Source organism: Microtus pennsylvanicus, chromosome 7 (assembly GCF_037038515.1).
Source record: "Microtus pennsylvanicus isolate mMicPen1 chromosome 7, mMicPen1.hap1, whole genome shotgun sequence".
NCBI lineage: Eukaryota > Metazoa > Chordata > Mammalia > Rodentia > Cricetidae > Microtus > Microtus pennsylvanicus.
The window spans coordinates 112,967,535-112,989,693 of NC_134585.1; positions in this window are offsets into that span (position 1 = coordinate 112,967,535).

A 22,159-nucleotide genomic window follows, 5' to 3' on the forward strand; every position below is an offset into this window, starting at 1 on the left:
CCACCTTCTAAAAATGCATTGTATTTGCCATACATTCATTCGTTCGTTCGTGTGTGTGTGTGTGTGTGTGTGTGTGTGTGTGTGTGTGTATGTACATGGAAGGGACACACTTGTCGCCAGGCAAGGCATGTGTCGTTCAGAGGACAACTGATGGGGAAATCAATCCTCTCCTTCTCCCATGTAGGTCTCAGGGACCAAACTCAGGTCACCAGGCTTGGCAGCGGGTGCCCATCCCCACGGAGGTACCTCACTGGCCCAGAATTCATCTTCTGCAGCAAAGAATTGCTATTTTCACAATGTCCCTTATTGGCCAGGAATTCTGGCTTGAGAGAAACACAGATGTCTTCGGAAGTAAAAGGCTAAACTTTAGGAGACCACTATAGAAAGCTAAGGGCTGGCTAAGTACTAGGGAGCTAGCACCCTAAGATTTAGTGAGACCATCTCTCTTGTTGTAAGTTAGGGAGTTTCGACACTTGCTGGCTCAGGAAAAGATCCGAGTGATGACATAAAAATATCCACGTGGGACAATCTCCCAGTCTTATTCCCGTCTGCCCGTGATCCTTCTCAAACTTCCTACTGCTCGGGCCGCAACGCAACCCGCAGGTTGAGAACCCTGCTTTACGGAGGCTACATTGTTTGTCAAACAAAATCCCACTGGGTGTGCGCCTGTGGGCTTCTAGGAGCTTTCCCTAAAGCATAGCTGTGCATTTGCCTGTGTCTGCACGGCCTTACAAGGCCAACTCTCCGGCTGCTGTCCACCTCAAGACAGGATCTTTACCATCTCTGGGAGACGTTGAGCTGGTTTCCAAGTACTCAGGAGGAAGGGCTTTGCTCTGGGCCAAGGCATCCAGCTCCACCCTCAGTCACAACCTGTGCCGCCTCCCCGAGCTCTGTAGTTAGTAGAGGAATCACTCCTCAGACTTCCCTTATTCCAGGAGCACTGGAGGAAACCATCACACCACAGACTGCTGGACCCACCCCCCCTCCCTCCCATCTCTGGTTTGATGGGCCAAAGGATAGCCCTGACCAACACTGTGTTAACAAGCTTCTGTGTTTATTGGGATAGTGTGAGTCCCTTTACAGGATGCTTGGGCAGATCAGAAAACAAAGATGATAAGGAGACAATATAGCCAAAGTACTAAGCCTCTAACAGAAATTTAATAGCTACCCTCAGGGCGTGTTGTTGGAGGGAGGAAAGGATGACATCAGAGCAGTCTGGAAGCAATGGAAAAGTGGCGGTGGGGAGAGGAAGGAGGTGAGCATGCATCCAGAATAATAATAAAATAACAACAATAATAACAATAATAATAATAAAAAGAGTGGCTCAGTGGTTCACAGTACTGGCTGCTCTTCCGGAGGACTGAAGTTCAATTCCCAGCACCCACATGGCATCTCAAAACAATCTATAAGCTCTAGTTCCGGGGGATCTGATGACCTCTCAGGCAGGCACATGGTACACAGACACGAATGCAGGCGATATCCATCCACACAAAATACAATTTGAAACAACCCCAATAAAGAACTAGTGTCATGACCGGGTGTACAAAACGCATGGCTGGTTCAGAAAGTCACCAGAAGCTGCCCTTGTCTGGAGTGGGTGTGGATGATAGGTACATATGCAGGGGCTGCATAACAAGGTCCCTTTGGGTCGCACCCGAGGGTCTCAGGGCTGTTCTGAAAGGGATGGGAAAGCACTGGAGGTTTTAAAGCAGGTCAGCAGCAGGCAGTATGGACATAGGGAGAAGACGGGCTCCAGGCTGGGGTCCAAGCGTATGTGGATGTGACAATATGCAACCCACAGAAGTGTCTCAGAACCGCAAGCTGTGGGGGTAGAAGACAAGTTAAAATGGAAATCTGCTGTACTCGAGGTCTCCACGACACATCCACAGAGGGACATCAAAGGGTAGTCAGATACATGACTCTAATGAGCTACAGGAATCTGGCAACATAAACTTAGCAGACCTTAGCACAGGGGTTTCCATAAGACAACTCACACTCCCAGAACTAGCTAAAGTAGCTTAGAGATGGTAGGGCCTGAGGGAAGCCCTGAAGACAGAGTCTGAACAACACTCAAGAGCGGTCTCCAATGGAGCTGAAGTGGGCACGGCCCGCGTTTCCTCCTCCCACCACATCTGCATAGGAGTCGGTTCTGGAGTACGGGATCATCAGGTCAGCCTTGGCCAAAGGAAGCGACAGGTACCTATCCAGTACCGCACTTGGCTGGCAGAAGCCATGTGAGCAAACAGTGCCAACGGGTGTTGTTACAAGCAAGTGTCCCGCCTGATAAGGATGAGGGTGAATGCCATTCCACACTGCCCTCCTCATTCCTCAACTGTCGCTCTCTCTGGAGAAGGGAGTGAAGGAACAGCTGCTCACCCGCTAAGAAGGGTTTCTTCTCCAAGCAGCTTTTTCATGAGTGCCTTTGTTGGATTTGCCACAGCTCAGAAATCTTCCACAGAGAGGAAGATGCTGAACCGTGAGTCATCATAAAAAGAAATGCAAGTCCACAGTTCTCTTCCTTCAGATAAACAAGACACCAACATGGATCTTATTTCATCCTGCCAGACCTAGCATCTGGGGCTCAGCCAAACCCCCACAGACAAGCAGGGACCTGCACCCGGCAGCCTTGAGCCCTCACCTTTCCCTTCCTGCCTCAGACTTCCGAATAGTCTGGCCCACTGGGGAACAGCTCCGAGCTCAAAGGCATGACCCAGAGGAGGATGGAACGATGGAGTACAGAAACATAAAGGGGCCAGGCGGTGGTGGTGCACGCCTTTAATTCCAGCACTCGGGAGGCAGAGGTGGGCAGATCTCTGTGCGTTCAAGTCCAGTCTGGTCTACAAGAGCTAGTTTCAGGACTGGCTCCAAAGCAACACAGAGAAACCCTGTCTCAAGAAAAACAAAATAAAACAAACAGCAACAAAACAACCCAGAAACATAAAGGGATCCTGCGCCTTCTCTGTGTGGAGCAGGACAACAGAGGAGCAGTGGGGAGTTAGTCCCTGGGGATGGAGGAAGGACACATCAGAGACCATCTAAGAAAATGTTCTTAGATGTTTGCAAAGATCCAAACTGTGGGTAAATTAGAAGAAAATTTCTATTTTCCTTCTCTCATCTGGGAAAAGATGAAATTTTAGCATGTGTTCATACTGAGAATCTTGGCTTAGCCGTCCGTAAGACACGCTTTGTGAAAGGCAAGGAACCGATGTCAGGACCTTGCTTATCCTCAGAGGGTTTTCTCAGGGAGGAAAGCTAGGACTTACCACACGGGAGAAACGGCCCCATCCCGACTTCAGGGAGGGCAAGGCTGGAGGTTCAGAAAGGCAACTGCTGGGGCACTGACAGGATTATCACGGGCTTGGCAAGCCCAGGAAATGCTCAATCAGATGGAATGGAAACACAGTGTACGGATGGAAATCTCATCTTGTGGCGGATCTTTATTACCACTGGAGGGGGCGGGCGGCCAAGAAGCAGGGAGCAAATCAAAGGCTGCCAGACTGCTGCCCCAAAACATAACAGTGCAAAAAGTCTTCCTCCAGTCCAGGAGGGCTGGGGCAGCCGCAGTAAACACCTGGGCCTGCCTGGAGCCATGGAATCCAGGGCCCTAAGTACCTGGGGTTGGAACATGCTATTCTCACCAGCTGAGTTCCTGAACTTTCTAGGTGGATTTGTCCCTATTTTAATCATCAGTTGGAATGTGACGGCTTTAACTTTAAACCTAAAGAAGCAATTTCTTAAGGCAGTGTTCCATGAAAAGGGGAGAAATGGCACACAGGCCATTTCTGGCCCCTGCTCTCTGGAGGGAGGAGGTGGTGTGGGAGCTCCGGCTGACTCTGGGCTCTTCCATGCTTGTGGTTTAGGCTCCTAAAGCTAACTGGGCGGGTGTGGTCATGAATCTGCCAGCCAACAGCCTAATTAGAAGCCCAGTGTGAGGAGAAAGGAGGGACTTTCTTTTTTAGTTTTTTTTTGTTTTGTCTTTTTGTTTGTTTTTGACGCAAGGTCTCACTGTGCGCAGTCCTGGCCTAGAACTTGATATGTAGACCAGCCTGGCCTTGAATTCACAGAGATGCCCCTGCCTCTGCCCTCTCAGTGCTGGGATTAAAGCTGTACGCCACTACAAGAGCCAGCGGTCCCTTACTTAGGTGTTCCCCTCCCACCCCCTCCAGAAGTGAGAAAAAAGCAACTCTCCTCGGGAATAGACAGGCGCTGGTTAAACTCTTCCAGTTTGAATGAGATAAGCCTCGTCACCACTGAGGTTGGAACCTTCTTTAACTTATTTGCATGGCATTTTTCCCAAAGAGAGTCTATACGAGGACTTGGGGGAGGAAAATCCAGCCTCCCCAGTGACACAAGAAGTGGGGAGGCCTGGTGCCCTTCAGAACTCAGTGCCTCAGCCACTTCCCCGTCTCTTCCAGGACAGCCCCTGGGCCTCTTCACCCCTCCTAGCTTGGTTGAAACACTGAGTTGACCCACACTAAGTGTCTGCTCTGCCTGCAATCCCGCCGCCCCCCCCGCGCTCCCTCCCACTCCCCCACCACCATCCCACCCCCTACAGCTACACACATAGGCTTGATAGAAGAAGCTCAGAGGTGACCCAGATGACCTGTGACTCAGCCAGTCCTTGTCCTGGTGCCTAAGGAGGCCTCTGGGCCAAGGTTGAAGTGACCATTTAGGACAACCAGTAGCTCCACTTCAGGATTTGGCTACTAGATGGTCTCTTGAACCTTCATTATATAAACCTCAAGCCAACAAGGGCTCGGTTGAGTCGCACAATAAAAGCCTTCTCGTCTTCTCTGTCAGCAAGCAGGAAAAACGCCGGGGTTATCCAGCTAGACCGACCACCAGTCTAAATTAATCTTCCGCAGAATGAATACATTCTTAGTACTCACACCAAAACCAAATTCATGTGTTCTGCTTTGGGAAAGGGCGGGCTGCTCTGTTTCTAAGCAGACTGTATCAGCAACCCACTTAAGGTTCTGTACTCAACCCTCCAGAACGCCTGAAAGTCAAGGTCACGAATGTCACCAAGGAACCCATAATTAACAGCCAAGCATAGCATTAGATTCTCTAAATTGCCTCATTTTGCTTAAAAAATGGGGAGAGAGAGAGGAGGGAGACTTTTTTAAAGGAGAGAGTTAACATTTTTAATTTAATTTCATATTTTAGGTGTGAGATAAACTTTTGGGTTCATAACTTTTTCTTTTAGAAAGAAATAAAAATAAATCATTTAAAATAAACCCTGATTAAATTGCATTGCCACCTTCTAGGTGGTTTGTAGACAATAGCAACATCACAACCACAGAGTAGCTAAGAGGCAATTCTCATCCAAGCACGCGTGTGCACGCGCGCGCGCGCACACACACACACACTACAAATAAGGAAAAGGTGGTTCGGGTGAGGAGAGAGACTTTCTTCCCATCTTAAAGCTGGCAGGCTGCAGGAACAAGAGCGAGTCCCACTTTTACAGCTCTCGAGCTTTGGCTGTGGTCTCAGGAAGCAATCACAAAGCAGTGAATTCACATCCCTCAGACCCGCTGATTCGCTTACGCTGCGTTTTAAACAATATCTTCAGACTCCTTTAGATTCAGCCCTCACCAAAAGCCTGCCTGGCCTAAGTCCTGCATGCATTTGCCATACAAGTCTCCCTAGGTTTTCAAAGGTCTCTTGTGGCTTTTGTGATGGCAAGGAGGGAGAGTTCGGTTATCCCTGAAGAGCCAGAGCCAGTGAGCAGAAGACCAGAGCCTAGGACTTGTCCCAGGTGGGAGGCGGCAGTGTGGCAAACTTGCTGGATTTCAGCTTTGTTGATAAGAGAATCACTCACAGACTCAGAGGTCCAAAGTCACCTGGACTTGCAGAGATTCTCAGGAGATCAGTCCGGGCTGGGGTTGCAGGTAGGAGCATTTTCGAGGGCTCCTTGGAGATTTACAGGTGTAGAGAGGGTTAAAAACCATGAGAAAGCTAAGTTTTCAGATGAAACTGGGCTTTCAAAAGTCTCTACCCCTGAGGAAAAGCACACCGTTTTTGTCTGACTTTGCCGTACTAAACTAGACAGCCAGGATCTTCTGTACACCGACTGTTCTTTTATGCTTTAATCAAACCCCTGCAGACAAGCAGTAGCCTAAATCTGGTGGCCCTGAGCCCTCATCTTCCTGCTATATGAGCCTGAGCAATTTGGCGAATCACAAATTGTGTGTTTGTGTGTGTATGTGTGTGAACATACATATGCGCTGAAAACAAGCCATATGCATTTATTCTAATTCGCCTTCTGTCGCTGGGATAAACACCACAACCAAAAGCAACTTGGGGAGGAGAGGGTTTATTTTAACTTACTGTTTATAGTCCATGGTGCCCAGAAGCCAAGGCAGGAGGTCAGGGCCAGATCGTGCGGCAGAAACCCAACAGAGGAACGCTGCTTATGGGGTTACACCCTTCCAGCCTGGCTCCCCTCGGGTAGCTTTCCTGCACAACTCAGGCCCATCTGCTTAGAGATGGTGCCACCCACAGTGGGCGCTGGGCTCTCCCACGTCCATCAGCAATCACCCACAGACATGCCCATGAGTCAGTCTGAAGGAGGCATTTCTTCCCAGGTTGGTCAAGCTGATAACTAAGTTTAGCCATCATACCCTGGAAAGCAATTTTGATAGACAGGAGATAGAAGGAAAGAATCGGGATGCTGGAAGTACATCCACTTCAGTGGAACAGACTGATCACCTAAATGTATTAGCATAGAGTATACAATACTTCCTGGTACCTTTGACACCTTTCCCCTTCCCTGTAGGCACCAATAGACCAGAAAGAAGCCTGAAGCCATCCTCCAGTGAAGGAGAGAGAGAGAGGATAATGCAGGGCCTCCCTTTGTGAGAGGTATTTGTCACAGATGGATGTATCTGTATTTCTCTCAGCCCTACACTCTCCTTTTTGGTCAGAATGTCTAGTCTAGGCTGTACACTATTGTACGACATTATTTCTGGAGACGTGTGAATGTGCTGTGTGCTCAGCCCAGGGAAGGGAACTGACAACTGACTAAAGTGAAGAAACCACCCTAGTCCAACTTGGTGAACCAATGAATTTCATCGAGGTAACTTACAGGAGCCAGCTACGCCACCAAAGCCCACCCCAACGTGAGTGACAGCTAGCAAAAGCAGGAACCTGGAGCACACTGCACAGCCTGCAGGCAGATCAGCAGGTTGGAGAGCATCCTTCCGAGCATCTCTCTTATCTGTTCTTATTTCCCAGGTAGCTTGGTTGGAAGTCTTCTAGCCAGCACAGCCGAGAGTCTGAGAATGTCTCTCCGTGGTCCATACAACTTACATGTGTTTGGGGAAGGGGGCACCCAGTCTATCTGGTCAGTTTCAGGGCTTCTTAGAGTTATTAAGTTGCTTATTTCCTGAACTAGAGGAGCTTTCCTGCAGGAAGACCACCCTGTGTCTTAAGAAACTTCCCTTGGAAGCAAAATGGTGCTATCTCAGAGAAAATTGCCACACAACGACATCCATATTCCTATGGTGAGTCAGGGGCTTGGTCTGTTTCACCCTCCGGGATGTGGTTCTTTCTATTGGGTGGGATACATCCCTTGGTTAGTGCTGCGCAGTTTCCGGGGTCCTTTATCAGTACAGGTCTGCCCTGTGCGTGAAGCTATCAGATGCTTTTAGCATAGGGCCAAGGCAGCAGGAAGCTGGCTAGGTGCAGAGGCATCTCTTCAGAACCTATGTGATTCATTAAATACCCAGGTGGGCCCGTGCAGTTCAACACAGTCCTTCCTAGGAATGTCTGATAACATTTTTAATCTTTTATCTGAACACAGACTGTGTGGAAAATTCTGGTGTGGCATGGAGCTGAAAAAAGCATTACGGTAAGTGTCAATGTCCTCGGTTCTCCAGGCCACTCCAGTGAGCAACACTGCCTTTTGGTGTCTCCATTCCCTGTACTTTCTTAGGCAAGTACATCAGCTTCTTAACCTCAGAGCTCTCCATGCCTGGGCATTTAATCCTCTGTCCCTGATTTGTCATAAACCTTAGTCCAAGGGAAGCACTGTGCATCCTCCCAGTACACCTGCGGCCTTTCATTCCTATGCTTGCTTCTGTCAAACACTCCAAACCCAGCCTCAGGTCAGTGCGGTCATAGGCTTTTTCCCATGCCCTGTGCCCTTTAGGGTTCTCATTTCACATGCCTGAGCACCGGTTTCCCAAGGCTGCAGGTGCAAGGCTCTCTCATACAGGGATGTCTGTTCCCTGTGTGCCACCGTTCAGCTTGGGCAGGGAAATGTGACCTACAGAAGCAGTGATGGGTTGTTCTGCAGCCCCACAGTTCTATGATGACACTGCCCAGGGAGCATCCAGGCCACTGTCTAACACCCACTAGCTGCCTCTGCCAGATGCTTTTCTTGGGTAACATGTCCCTGTTGTGTGAGTTTTTAGTGCCCTCCCATAAAGCAACAGCCCCAGCCCAGGAGTCTAGAGCATTTAAATGGGGAAATGGTGACAGACTCCCCGCCTGGGGAATTCCTGGCCCCTTTCTTCTCATTTCCCAGCATCTCCAGCCCCTTCCCCAGCAGGCTCCAAGCATGTGAACCAGTCTATTGGTTTATTGCCACTGTTTTTACTAAAGTGTGAAGGACTTCTGGGGTTAAAACCACATTTAACAGAACTTAAAGTCCCCGCTTACACAACCAGGGCGGTACACATTTATATCACTAAACAGCTCGTCCTCGGCCCTTCCTGATTTCACTACTTAATAAATCAACTTCTCTGTTTCTTAAGTTTTTCCTTTGAACACAGTATCCATAAACGTATGTCAAAACCCCTGTCCCCTGAAAGAAAGAAAACCTTTCTGTTTCCAGACTTGAGTTCCAGCCTCGAGCTTAGATGGTGTTCTTCTCTTGGCACCAGAATCTCTGAGACAGCAAGAATTTCTGAAGGAATATTAGCTGGAAGCTTTTCCATCCTGAGATTGTAGCCTCACAACCCTTCATTGTACATTTAGAGTCTCAAGTTGACAATGGTTGACAGCCAGGCCAAGGCAGTGGGAAGGGGCTATGAGGGTCCCTTCTGAGCAGGAAAGTGAAGGGGAGACTTCTGAACAGGCACCCCCACAGTAGAGCAGCCAGACATGGATCTGTATGGGTAACTCCACCGTGGTACACAACAGATGTTCCTCCAGGGGCTGCCCATGCTGCCTGCAGAGAGTCTCCATTGGTGCCTTAGACAGGAAGTGTGCTGGCTCCATGGATCACCTGCTCAATGTCCCATCACCTTCCTGGGCAGCTTGTGGCCAGTGACTCTTAGAGTTGGTTGACAGATGCCCGGCCTTCTTCACCTAGGCTCTAGGCAACTCTAGAATAATATCTCTGCTTCAGAGAGAGAGAGAGAGACTGACCTTGGCTAAGCTTCTTTCTCTCCAATTTTTTCTGGTATGAATCTCACTGATTCTCACAAATTCTTCCCAGCACACGCAGGCTTGCTAAGCTCCATCTCAGAGTCGGCTTTCCAGGTAGCATCAGGCTCTCCCACAAGTATCTGAGAAACGCAGAGTGTCTGCCCCACTTCAGAACCAACAGCTGATTATAAGGACCGTGAGTGATGTCCAGGCCCCGACCACGTGGCAGCCGGGGGAGGAAGGCTTCTGTGACATGACCCCCACTCCCAGTGTATCCTGACCCCACCGTTTCCTGTCCAATGGGGATAAATTGCTCTTAGTTAACAGGTAGTGATCTTCCTAAGAGGAGTTTGGGGAGATTATCCTGCCCCAGAACCATCACAAACAAAGAGGATGAAAGCAGAGAGGAAAGTGCTCGTGGTGGGGACTGAACCGCTGCAGTGAGCAATGGGTGGGGGGCATTAAATGCATCCAGAGAAAGGGGCTAAGTCTCCCTGAGCTTTGAACTCAAGCAGCGATTTGAATCTTCCCCAGGTGGCAATGAGGAGCCTCATCATCTAGGAAGCCTTTCCCAAAGCTGGGCACTCATATTCCACGAGCAAGATGACCTCACGCCTGAGAAAACTCCATTCTCCTAGCCGCACCATCTAATGGATCTCATGTGTTCCCCAGAAAGAAGAAACATTTCAACTGAAGGCAGCATGGCAAAAACTTAGGGTAGGATACCTGCTTGTGTATGTTAAGGGCTAACAAAATGCTACCATGGTTCTCCATGACAGCGAACAGCAGGTTCAGGAGACCCTTTCGCTGTTCAGAACCACAGCAGTGAACAGCCTCTCTTCATGTCTTTACACAGAGCTAACTTGACAGGGTTTGACCTTTATGCAGCTCTTCCAATAAAGGTCCCCCAGCAGGCAAGGGTGGGTGAGTGACTCTCATGAAGGGCACTGCTCCAGCATGATTGATTTAAGCTGGGCCGTGGCCTTTTCCTGCTCAAGGAACAAGGTGGAACAGGCAGCCCCGGAGAGACAAACCTGAACAGGAAAATGTCAGTCAGCTTCTGCCCAGAGGAGAGACCAGGCTACAAGTTCCAGATGTGTTAGAGAAAAGGCATCTGACTGCTCTCTTCCACCGAGGAAAGTGACTACACCTGACCAGAACATATGTGGTGACCATCAAAATGAGTGGTAAAGGGTGGGTTGTGAAAACGACCAGAATTCTCAGTGTTGCTCAACTAGTCACAAGAGTCCTGTTTGTCCCGTTCCTATTCCCAATTCTAAATTTGAAAATGAGGATCAGGTATGGATAGAGAGCCCCCCACCCCCACTTATCACTAAAAGTATATACCAGGACAATGGAAGGGGGTAGTCCAGAATATGTTTTTAGTGCTTGTTTTGTTGAGACAGTATTTCAGGTACACTAGGCAGGCCTTGAACTCAATAGGTAGCTGAGGATGAACTTGAACTTCTGGTCTTTTCCTCCATCTCCAGACTGCATACATTGTCATGCCTAGTTTTCTGTGGTGCTGGGGACAGAACCCAGGGCTCTGTGCGCAATAGGCAGTACTCTATAAACTGAATTGTATTTCCAGCCCATAGTGGGTTTTCTTTCTCTCTTTCTTTTCTTTTGCTCGTTCTTTTGTTCCTTCCTTCCTTCTTTCCTTCCTTTCTTCCTTCCTCCCTCCTTCCCTCCCCCTCTTTTTCCCTCTCTCTCTTCTCCCTCTCTCTCTCTCTCTCTCTTTCTTTCTTCCTTCATTTCTTTCTCTCTTTCTTCCTTTTCTGCAATGACGGAAATATTCCTGCTCTGATAGAGAGATGCTGCGGCCCCGTGAGAATGAGGATGCTGTACCCCCTCTGTTCACTGCTTGACCACACTCACAAGCCTGTGGTACAGAAAGCAAGCACATTCCCTCCCCACAGGTAGGAAAGAGGAGCAGCGGAGCACCATCCAAGGCTGAGAGGAGCACAGAAAGGAGAATTCCCCTTCCTCTCCATCCTAACCCAGTTGTGCCTAGGAGATGCAATTCCAGCACACTGAAGCAGAAAAGCAACTTGAGAGAAACAGAACCCCACTCAAGTCGCAGACTGCACACACCAGAAAGGTCTAAGGAGCTGCAAAGAGAGGAAACACGCCTCATGGTGAAGCTCCAGTGTGTGAAAGCAGGAAGCTGGCAGAATTTCCAGGCCAAATCTGCGCAGACTGACTACAAGTTACAACAAGAGCACCAACCCAAGATGCAGCCTGCAGCTAGGGTCTCGCTACAATAGTCGGATGTTGAGAAGAACACAGTCCAAATCATGCAAATTGTGGAACAAATGACCACAAGTTTGGGCTTTAAAGAACACTATTTTTTTTTTTATTTTTAGAATGGAGGCTTGCTGCACTGTCCAGGCCGGTCTCCAACTCCTGACTCAAGTGGTCCTTCCACCTCAGCCATTGAAATGGCTACAGGATTAAAGGTGGACACCACTGTGCCAGGCCACAGCTTACCTTGTTTTAGGGATCTGTAGGTCAAACACCTGAAAGCAGCTTTACCAGGCCAAAGGCTGTGGTGCTAATTGAGCTGGCTCCTGCTGGGGTATCTCGGGAGAATCTGTTTCCTTGTCTTTTCTAGCTTCTAGGGATACCCCCACATTCCTTACCTCGTGAATCCCCTCCTCCATATTCAAGACCAGCTATTTAATATTTCTCTGACCCTTACGGTATCACATCCCTTTCTACTCACAGTCAAGGAACTCACTGCAGTTTTCAAATGTTTGTGGTGTGTTGGCAAAATGGCTCTGTGGGTAAAGGCACTTGTCATGTATCCTGACAACCTGAGTTCAATCACTGGGATCCACATAGTGGAAGGAGAGAACTGTCTCCACAAATTGTTCTCTGACCTCCACGCGTGTGCTGTGGCTCACGTGGGTGCCCAGGTGTATACACACACACTCTCTCACACACACATATGATGTGGGAGTGTCATATATCAATCTGTTGATTTCATTGTTTAAGCAATAAAGAAACTGCTAGGCCCATTTGATAGGCCCACCCTTAGGTGGGTGGAGTAAACAGAAGGGAAGGCTGGGAGGAAGAGGAAGTGAGGTCAGACTCCGCAGCTCTCCTCTCCGGAGCAGACGCAAGAGAGACGCCATGCTACCTGCTCCAGGGAAGACGCACACCATGCCCCAGCTCCGACCCAGGATGGACTTAGGCTAGAATCTTCCCGGTAAGCGCACCTAGGGGCGCTACACAGATGATTAGAAATGGGCCAGAGCAGTGTTTAAAAGAATACAGTGTCTGTGTAATTATTTCGGGGCATAAGCTAGCCGAGCCAGGCGGCTGGGGATTTGGGGACGCAACCCCGCCGCTCCCCATATTACTACAAATGACGCCCAGACGTGTGGCTAACTAAACCCACTTAAAAAACCTGAGAAGGCTTAAAAATAAGGGAGAGAGCATTTAACACAGATTTTTGCTGTTTGTTGGTGGCGTGCTGTAGAGAGATTTCCTGATTCAGCAACAGCAGCAGAAAAAAAGCTGCGTTATTTTAAAGTGTGGCTTCCCGGGGCTGTGCCGCCAGTGCAAACTCTGGCTTTATGTTTGTGTTCCCGCTTGGGATCAGAAGGAGAGTGCTCTGAGACCGTGAAGATGACTCAGAGCTCCCCGCCTGCTCCTGGGCAGAAGGCAGAATCAGGCTTAGGCAGGCGGAAGAGCATGGCGGATTCCTGCCGCCATACAGGGACGTGTTTTCAGACTGCGCAGTGCTCTGCGTGTCAGATTTGGATGTAACTTGGATCAAAAGAATTTCTGTGCTGCACGCTCAGTCTCAGAATTAAAGTGCTGAGTGCCGCTCCTACCTGGTAGCCCCAAGAGGCTTCCTGACTCAGCTTCAGCTGCAAAACCCTGCAGCTCATTAAGAGGTCCTGCCACGAAACACTTAAACGGTGTTGACGAAAAGCTGAACGCATGCTTTTCGGTTTTCAGCCGTAGCAGGAAAAAAGCTGCGCCGTTTTAAAATGCCGGCTTTCTGGGCCATCCTGCCAGGGCAAACTCTGACTGTTTGAGGCAGGAGGGCCGGCTACCGAGAGAGGACTTGAATGTTGTCTGTTGTAGCTCGCTGGCTGGCAGGGACCTTGAAATGCTATAAACATGGCTGCAGCCTGTATTTCCGCCATGAGGCTGGAAAGCTAAGGAATGGACTGGATCTAGCTGGCAAAGCCACGCCTTTAGTCCTACTGATATTGCTTGGCAAATTAAAGGCTCTTGTGGTCAGAAAAAGAGATATACAGTAAAGAGAGATTCAAAGACAGAGAAAATTTCTGAATGGTTTAAAGTGTGTTAAAAATATATGCAAGCTGAAAGTTGAAGTTCTTAAAGCAAAAAACAAAAAAAAAGGAAGAGAGTTGTTGTGTGTACACACCTTTAATCCCAACACTTGGGAGGCAGAGGGAGTTAGACCTCTGTGACTTCAAGGTGTGGTAGCACACGCCTTTAATCCCAGTGCCTAGAAGGCAGAGACGAACAGATCTCTGTGAGTTCAAGGTGTGGTAGCACACGCCTTTAATCCCAATGCCTGGGAGGCAGAGACAGGCGGATCTCTGAGAGTTCAAAGACAGCCTGGTCTACAGGGTTATTCCAGGTCAAAGATATATGCTCAAAAAGCAAAAAGTTAACCTAGGAATGTCACAGCTTAGATTCTTAAGCGCCTAGTGATTTAAAGGCGCAAATCAAAAGTGCTCCTGGATAGTAAAAAATTACAGATTCACAATAGGACAGATTCAGACCACTAAACGAGTCACACTGTTGGATGAATGTACGTAGGCTTGGGAGAGAGAAGAAAAAGAATATAGAGAATAAAGTTAATGGTTTAAAAAGAAAAAAGTAAAAGTAAAGTCTTTAAAGAGACAGAGTACAGATAGTTATAGATATAAATAAAAATAAGCCGCGTAAAGATGAAAAATTCACAAAGAGTCTGGATTATGTACATTGTGTTTTCTTTAAATTTTTTGACTGTGAAGGAGCTAAGTACAGAGAGATATTTCATTATATTGGCTGCCAAGCTAAACCAGAATGGATATAAGGGTATTACAATTTCAGAATTTGGGTCTAAGGATATGATGCTTTGGAGAGAGTCTTCTTTTGTTTTCACAGAGGATGAGACTCTATGGATTTCTTCTATTCCGATTTGGTATGATGGACCACGTCCTCCTGAAGGGTTGCTGTGAACATCTTCAGAAAATTGCTTTGCTCAACTGCCAACTGAGATAAACCTGGCACACAGGTTACACCCTAAATAATCTGATTAACGACGCCCCCATTCAGCAGGAAGCAGTTTGGAGAGAAAAAACTGCGCCCATGTTCCCAAATATAGTTTATAAATGTTCTTTTACATTTAAAGGGGGAAATGATATAGGTATGAATAATTTGCATTGGTATGGATTTTAAGGTCAATTTTGTTATATGTATAAATGTTTCTGATGTAACTTTTACTTGATAACTGTTATATGTAATTTTGCTATGTTAAGGTTAAAGCCTTCGTTTTTTTTTTTTGTTTAAACAGAAAAAGGGGAAGTGATGTGGGAGTGTCATATATCAATCTGTTGATTTCATTGTTTAAGCAATAAAGAAACTGCTAGGCCCATTTGATAGGCCCACCCTTAGGTGGGTGGAGTAAACAGAAGGGAAGGCTGGGAGGAAGAGGAAGTGAGGTCAGACTCCGCAGCTCTCCTCTCCGGAGCAGACGCAAGAGAGACGCCATGCTACCTGCTCCAGGGAAGACGCACACCATGCCCCAGCTCCGACCCAGGATGGACTTAGGCTAGAATCTTCCCGGTAAGCGCACCTAGGGGCGCTACACAGATGATTAGAAATGGGCCAGAGCAGTGTTTAAAAGAATACAGTGTCTGTGTAATTATTTCGGGGCATAAGCTAGCCGAGCCAGGCGGCTGGGGATTTGGGGACGCAACCCCGCCGCTCCCCATATTACTACACACATATACACACATTCATGCACACACATACACATACACACACACAGTAAATAAAATGTAACAAAACCAGTAGATGAACAATCCTAATTGCTTCTGCAATCTTAATTCAACACGGTTCTGTAGGTAGAGTGCTTGCTTTGAAAGCCTGATGACCTGAGTTCGAACTCCAGCACCTACACAGAGGTGGAAGGAAAGAACCAAGGCCATAGACATGTGCGCATGTGCCACCATGTCCCCAGTAAAAATAGAGAAGGTATTTTTAAAGATGTAGGCCTTTGTCAGGAATACTTTGTTTGATCTTCATCTCTCAGTCATCATAGATGACTATGGCATCTCACCTCACACAAACCAACATGGAATCAACTCACACAAGACAACATGGAACCAACTCACACAAGACAATATGAAACCAACTCACACAAGACAACATGGAACCAACTCACACAAGCCAATATGAAACCAACTCACACAAGACAACATGGAACCAACTCACACAAGCCAATATGAAACCAACTCACACAAGACAACATGGAACCAACTCACACAAGACAACATGGAACCAACTCACACAAGACAACATGGAACCAACTCACACAAGCCAATATGAAACCAACTCACACAAGCCAATATGAAACCAACTCACACAAGACAGCATGGAACAGAGGAAGCTGCAGATTCTGTTATCTATGATAAAGACTTTAAAGCTTTAATACAATATTCCAAGAAGGAAGAATATTTTGAAATGAGTAGAAAGATGGACAATCTCAATGGGGAAATAGAAATGATAAAGAAGATCCAAATGTAAATTTTGGAACCAAAAATAGAAATGAATAGACCAATAAAAATTGTCCAGTGTAAATAAGAGAGAAGAAAACTAGGAGAGAGGTCCCAAGATGAGGATGGTACCAGTGTCTCTAACATCTGTCATTGGAGTCTCAGAAAAAGAAGAAAATGAGTAAAAAGAAAAAAACAATACCTTGGAAATATGGCCAAAAGTGTCTCCAATTTGACAAAAGGCAGGAAGCCACAGATTCTAAAAACTCCGTGATTCCAAACAGTATAAACACACAAAGCCATTTCCAGAGGCACCGTAGCTAACTCGAATCCATTATTAAGAAAATGTTTTAAAACATCCAAAAGGAAGACTTCTTATATATGGAAGCACAGTTCAAAGGACAAGGATTTCCTAACAGAAATCATGGAGACACGTTGCATTTTTATCTCCCATCAGGTTAAGAAAAAAAGCCTGCAATATTACTGTTGTTGTGATAGGATCTGAGAAGGTTCATGGAAAAAGAAATAAATCAACCTTGATAAAGGGCAGGTAAGCATCATCTATCAAAACTTTTATATAAACATCTTTTAATAGGTTTCCCATCTAGAAATTGATCCCACAGAGGTGTTTGTAGGTTTCCTAGGATGTTTATTGTGACATCACATGCAATGGCAAATAAATGCACTAATTAGTACATTATAGATCAAGGCAGATGAAGTAATTCTCAAGGGAATTACTGAGCCCCACGCTGGGATGCAGTGTACTTTTTAGAACAATTACCCTGGAGCCAGGTCTGTTGGCATGGAAAAGAAGCTATGATATATTGTGAAACAGCACAATAAAATTTGCCACACAGTACATACATAAATCAGGACTTGTAATTGTGCCTCTGTGACTATAATTGCTGGGGAAAAGAACTGAAATAAACCCCAGGGTGACATCAGTCATTGCGTCTGGGGAGCAAACAGGAGCGCAGAACATGTACTCTTTATTATAACCCTGTGTAGGCTTTAGGAAGAACATCCTCTTGCAATGCTCTGGTCTTAGAAATGCTCCAGTCTTTCCCTGGTTTCTGGAAACATAGCTCTTATCCACTTCTCTTATGGAAATCCAGCCATTTAGCTGTCGTCTCCCAGGAAGGAAGTTATGCAGTGTTGCACAGTAAATTACATCAAAATTTACCAGCTCAGAACATCCACCTTGTTGTCTCATGAATCCTATAAGGATTGGGAACCCTTGGATGATGTGCCTAGGTGCTGTGGTCGGGATCTCTCCTGAGGTTTGGGTAACAGTATCATCTGGGGCTGTAACCATCTAAAGGTTTGCCCAGGGTGAGAGGGTCTGCCTTATCCAAAATGCCACTGTGATTACTGTCAAAGTTCCTCATTGGTCTTAATTCCTCGCCCCATGGGCCTTTCTACAGAATGCTTGTAGGACAGCTTCCTTCTCCTCCTAGTGACTTCCTTCCCTTGTGGGGAGGAAAAGCTTCATGCATGTGTGAACATGGGGGTGGATGCAAGTGGGTGTGTATGCCAGAAATGGATGTTGGCTGTGCTCCTCAATTGTAGTCCACCTTAATTTTTGAGACAGAGTATCTTGCTGAGCCTGGAGCTCACCAATTCAGCTAGACCGACTGCCCACTGAGCTCTAGGATCTGTCTTTGTCAACACAGTGGGGTTACAGACACATGAGCTTCTGCCTGTCTTTTTCCTTGGGTGCTAGGGATCTGAACCCAGGTCCACATGCTTGCTAACAAACATGTCACCCACTGAGTCATTCCCCCAGCCCCTACTATGACTTCTGTGGCAGCTTACTGGCCACACAAACCAGTTGTGGTGTTTGAGAAGAATACTGGGAAACAGGGAACATTGCCCTCACCTTGAAGACACCAAGGAGAAAATTTTGCTCACTCTTTGTCTTCTGGTTTAAGTTCACCTACCTAAGAACCTGTGAAGTCTATAGATCTGTTCTCATATCATCACAGGTTAAGGGATTTGGGGGCTTCTGATCTCCCATCAGAGGGTTAGAAGCTAACTAGCAGCACCAATAAATAGAGGCCCCCAATCTTTCCCAATCTGCAGGGAACTCCAGTTTACCCAGAGTGCAATGAGTCTGGGGAAGCTGGGGAAGCTGCAAGGGCACACAACTGATGGAGCACAGAACTAGGCACCTCTGCGACAGTCCCTTCAACACTGTCATTCACTCTTGACACTCAGTTCTGCCCTGCAGCCCAGCAGGCCGGCAGGACCCCTATCTCCTCCTCCGAGCTAATTACCCTCAGCCATGGAGACAAAGGAACAGAAGTACTTGCCAGTTCCAGACCAACTGGAGAGTCAGTCAAGATTGTTGATCGCTAAGAAAATATTAGAGGGTGATCGATAAAATCTGAGGATTAAAGGTTCCCACGTCTCCAAATAGCTGAGAACTTGGAGGAGAATTTTCCTGACATATACAATGTTTACAAAAGATTTGCATTTAAATACCCTGGGGGCTAACTGGGTGGATGTGTACTGGCTTGCCTAGGTTCAGCCTAACATTTCACTAAGTCTTTCGTAACATGCTTGGAGAAGTCATGGTGAGGGCTGATTCAGCACAGGTTAAGCAATCCTTATTCGAAGAGTGGGGATTAAATCATGGCTGTCAACCTGTAAGAAGTTCCACACCTCGGGGCTTTGAATTTGGCCCTTTCTCATCTAACACGTTTAATAAAATAATTGGACAAGGACAAAGAAAATGGGTCCGTTATAATTGCAAGGATTGTCTGGCTAAAAGAGAGAGTTAAAGAGCTGAATGATGAAATCAATGTTTCTACAGGTCTCCAACAAGCTGAAAAAAAAATAGAAATAAAAAAAATGGGCACTCCTGAAAATGAGGGGATGTAGCATAGAGTCCCGACAGAGTGCAAGCCAGGAGAGACGCATGGCCACGCTGATTAATTGAGAAACACCTTAAAGGACCCACAAATTTACCGAGTCAGCTGCTTGCCAAGTCTGCCAACAAGATAATGAAAAAATTATTCCAATAATTTTGTGAAATCACTTAGCGACTGCGTCTGATGAACAATGCCCTGTAGAGGTGTGGATTCCTGCTGGGGTCGGGAGGTTCCTCTATGCTCTTCTGCATGACTTAGCTCCAAGATTATCCTGTGCTTTGCAAGGAACAACACCCTTTGTGACCAGACTGCTAACTGTATCCAGACAGAAAGGCAAAGAAATGATTTTGTGTTCTCTTTACAGATATATTCAATCATTACTTAATAGGAAAAATATTTGCCAGGAAGGAAAACTACTGGAACCTGGAATCTGTCTGGGTCACAGAACCCAAGGGTTAGGATTAGAATCTGGGGGAGATGGAGAGATGAGGAGATGGTTATTCCTACCCTCTTCTCAGATTCAGATGTTGGAACCAAATCCTCGCTGTGACGGGATCAGGAGGTGTGGCCTTTGGGAGGCAACTGCAATGAGGGCTCTGTCTTATCTTTAAGGCAAAGTGAGACCTGCCACACTGAGTGCTGCCACTGGGGTCTCAGAATTCGTAGCCTCCAGAGCTACAAGGAATGACAGCTGTCTATCATTACTCTCCTTGGGTATCTTCTTACAACAGCTTGATTAGATTAGCATGGGATGAGAAAGGGGGGTCCACAGACGGTCTCACCTCCAAGGGTCTTAGCCTTGGTGCTCATCCACCCACTTCTACTCATTCCAGAATGAATGCTGGGACTTCCGGGAGAAGATTGTGTCCACGTCATTAAGGGTCCAGATAAGGTGACTTTAAGAAAGGCCAGCTGGTAGACCTGTCCTAATCTCCTGTACTCTTTATGAAGGGTTTCCTCTGGCTGATAAAGAAGCACAGGATTCAAAGCAAGAGGACCAGGTACCACTGCTGCCTTGATATCAGAAGAAGCCACATGGTGAAGAAGTATGGCTACTTGTTAGAGTTGAGAGTACCAGTAACTCAAAACTCTCTGGTAGCCTGTAAGGAAACAGAGGCCTCAACTCCACAACCACAAGAAAATGAATCTTGCCAGCAACAAATATGACCTTGCGAGGGGGGCGCTGAACCCCACATGGAAACTACAGCTCCAGCTTGGTCAGGTTTTAAGCAAGGCCTGAAGCCATACTATTGGAGTAAATTAGTCACCCTTGGCATACCTCTTTAATAAAATGCTTCCTTGTGGTGTGTCCAAAGTCATACTGTTCCCCGAAGAATCCAGATCCTACCAACTTCTCCATTCCCCTCCCATAGCACCAAAGTCCCAGTCTCTTCCACTTCCTTTGCTGTTAAGCCAGAAAGTCCTAGGAAGAGGAGTTCAAACTAGAACCCTCCGCTGTTCTACAGACACGCTTTATTTAGCACCGCAAGTAGCTGTTGACGTCTATGCGGTGCGTATTGTACATACCGCATTATGTTGTATTTAATCTTCAAAGCAGCCCCAACAGGTAAATGCCATTATTACGCCCTGGATGAAAAAGCCACAAAGACCCTGAACGTTTAAGGGCTGTATCTGTGGTCCTGCAGCTAAGTGGCAGAGCAGAGATGAGGACACAGGCAATCTGGAGCCCGAGCCCACGCTCCTCCCACTCTGCCTCTGAGACTTTTCTGCATTCCCGGTAGCAGAAGGGGTCCTCTGCACACACTTTCTCAAGTCTTCACAGCATTCTTATAAAAGACTTATGTCCTCAACTTCACATCCAAGAAACTGGCGTGTCAGAGGGATTAAATAAACTTGCCAATGATCTTGCCTAGAATGTAAAGGTTGGATTTCTACCAGACTGTGCTTTCCTGGAGTTGGTTTTTCACGCCCTAACCAGGTTCCCTATTGTCCTTCCAGAATCTTCCTAAGAACTCTAGTTGAGGTCTTCATTCTGGGCAAAGGGGACAAGGGGAGAAGGACAGAGGATGATGATGTCTGACCGCTGCTGCTTCAAATGAAACACACCCATATTTACAAAGGCCCTAGAGCTGGTTGCTTAGCAACATCTTTCTACCTCCCCAGTCTGCTCCATCCATCCTGACCCACCACCACACAGCCATCCGTCTTGGTATGCAAGGCCCTCCAGTGCCCTCCCACTTTGAGGGCACCGTTTGTGCACCTTAGCCTGGTTCACTGGGAAAAGCTTGCAGCTTGCAACCTGTAGGAAGTCCAGGTAGCATAAGCATCTTGTGCTATTCCTGACCCTGGGACAAGGCAGAGATAGAGCTGTCCTCTCTGCACAGCCGGTCCTTCAGCAGCCGCAGGATAGTTAATGCTTTGGGGAAAAAGGGCTTCATTTCAGGCTTTTTGTGATGTCCCTAAGGTTTAAAAAAGGAGTTTTGTGTTTCTCATAAACTAGGTACTTTAAATAGTCCTTTGAAATGAAAGCTTGATTGGCATAGAATTCGAGCAGGCTGTCTGCTTCCTCTTTTCATCTTATCTTCCCTGTTTGGAGTTGCAGCCTCTTAATTTAAACCTATCTTCAGTGCGACCTGCCCGAGCAGCCTCGGGCTCTTGTCTTAACATCAAGTGAGACAGGACAAGACAGAGGATACAGTTTTCTGAGTTCTTTAAGCATAAACAAAAAGGTCATTCCAAAACTCCCACCTTCACCCAGAACGGGATGCCACACTGAGTCAGGGCTGTGTTACCGCTTTCAAGGGCGCTAGGTCCTTTTGCTTTCCTTGCCTCTTATTCCATTAAAAACAAAGACAAAAATATGAAAAGCTGTACCTGGTGACTGCACTGTTAATGACAAAAGATACATTCATTGTATTAAATGGTGTTTGCTTTCCCCTTAATGCTAAAAGAAAGCAGAATGTTTTCCCAGCCTCCTGAAAAGATGGCAGGTCCAATCCACTGTGCCACTGTGCCCAGGATGCCAGTAGGTAAGTGACCCTGCTGGGAGCCGGTCGGCATACAGGAAGTGCTACTGAGGCACTGGTGCCAGGCCCCACATGTGGAGCAGGGTCAGCAAAGATGCAATTAGTGGCATCTGCCTTCATAGGACCAAAAATCTAGCTGGGGAGGGGGAAACAAGTTTGATGGCCACAAATCACT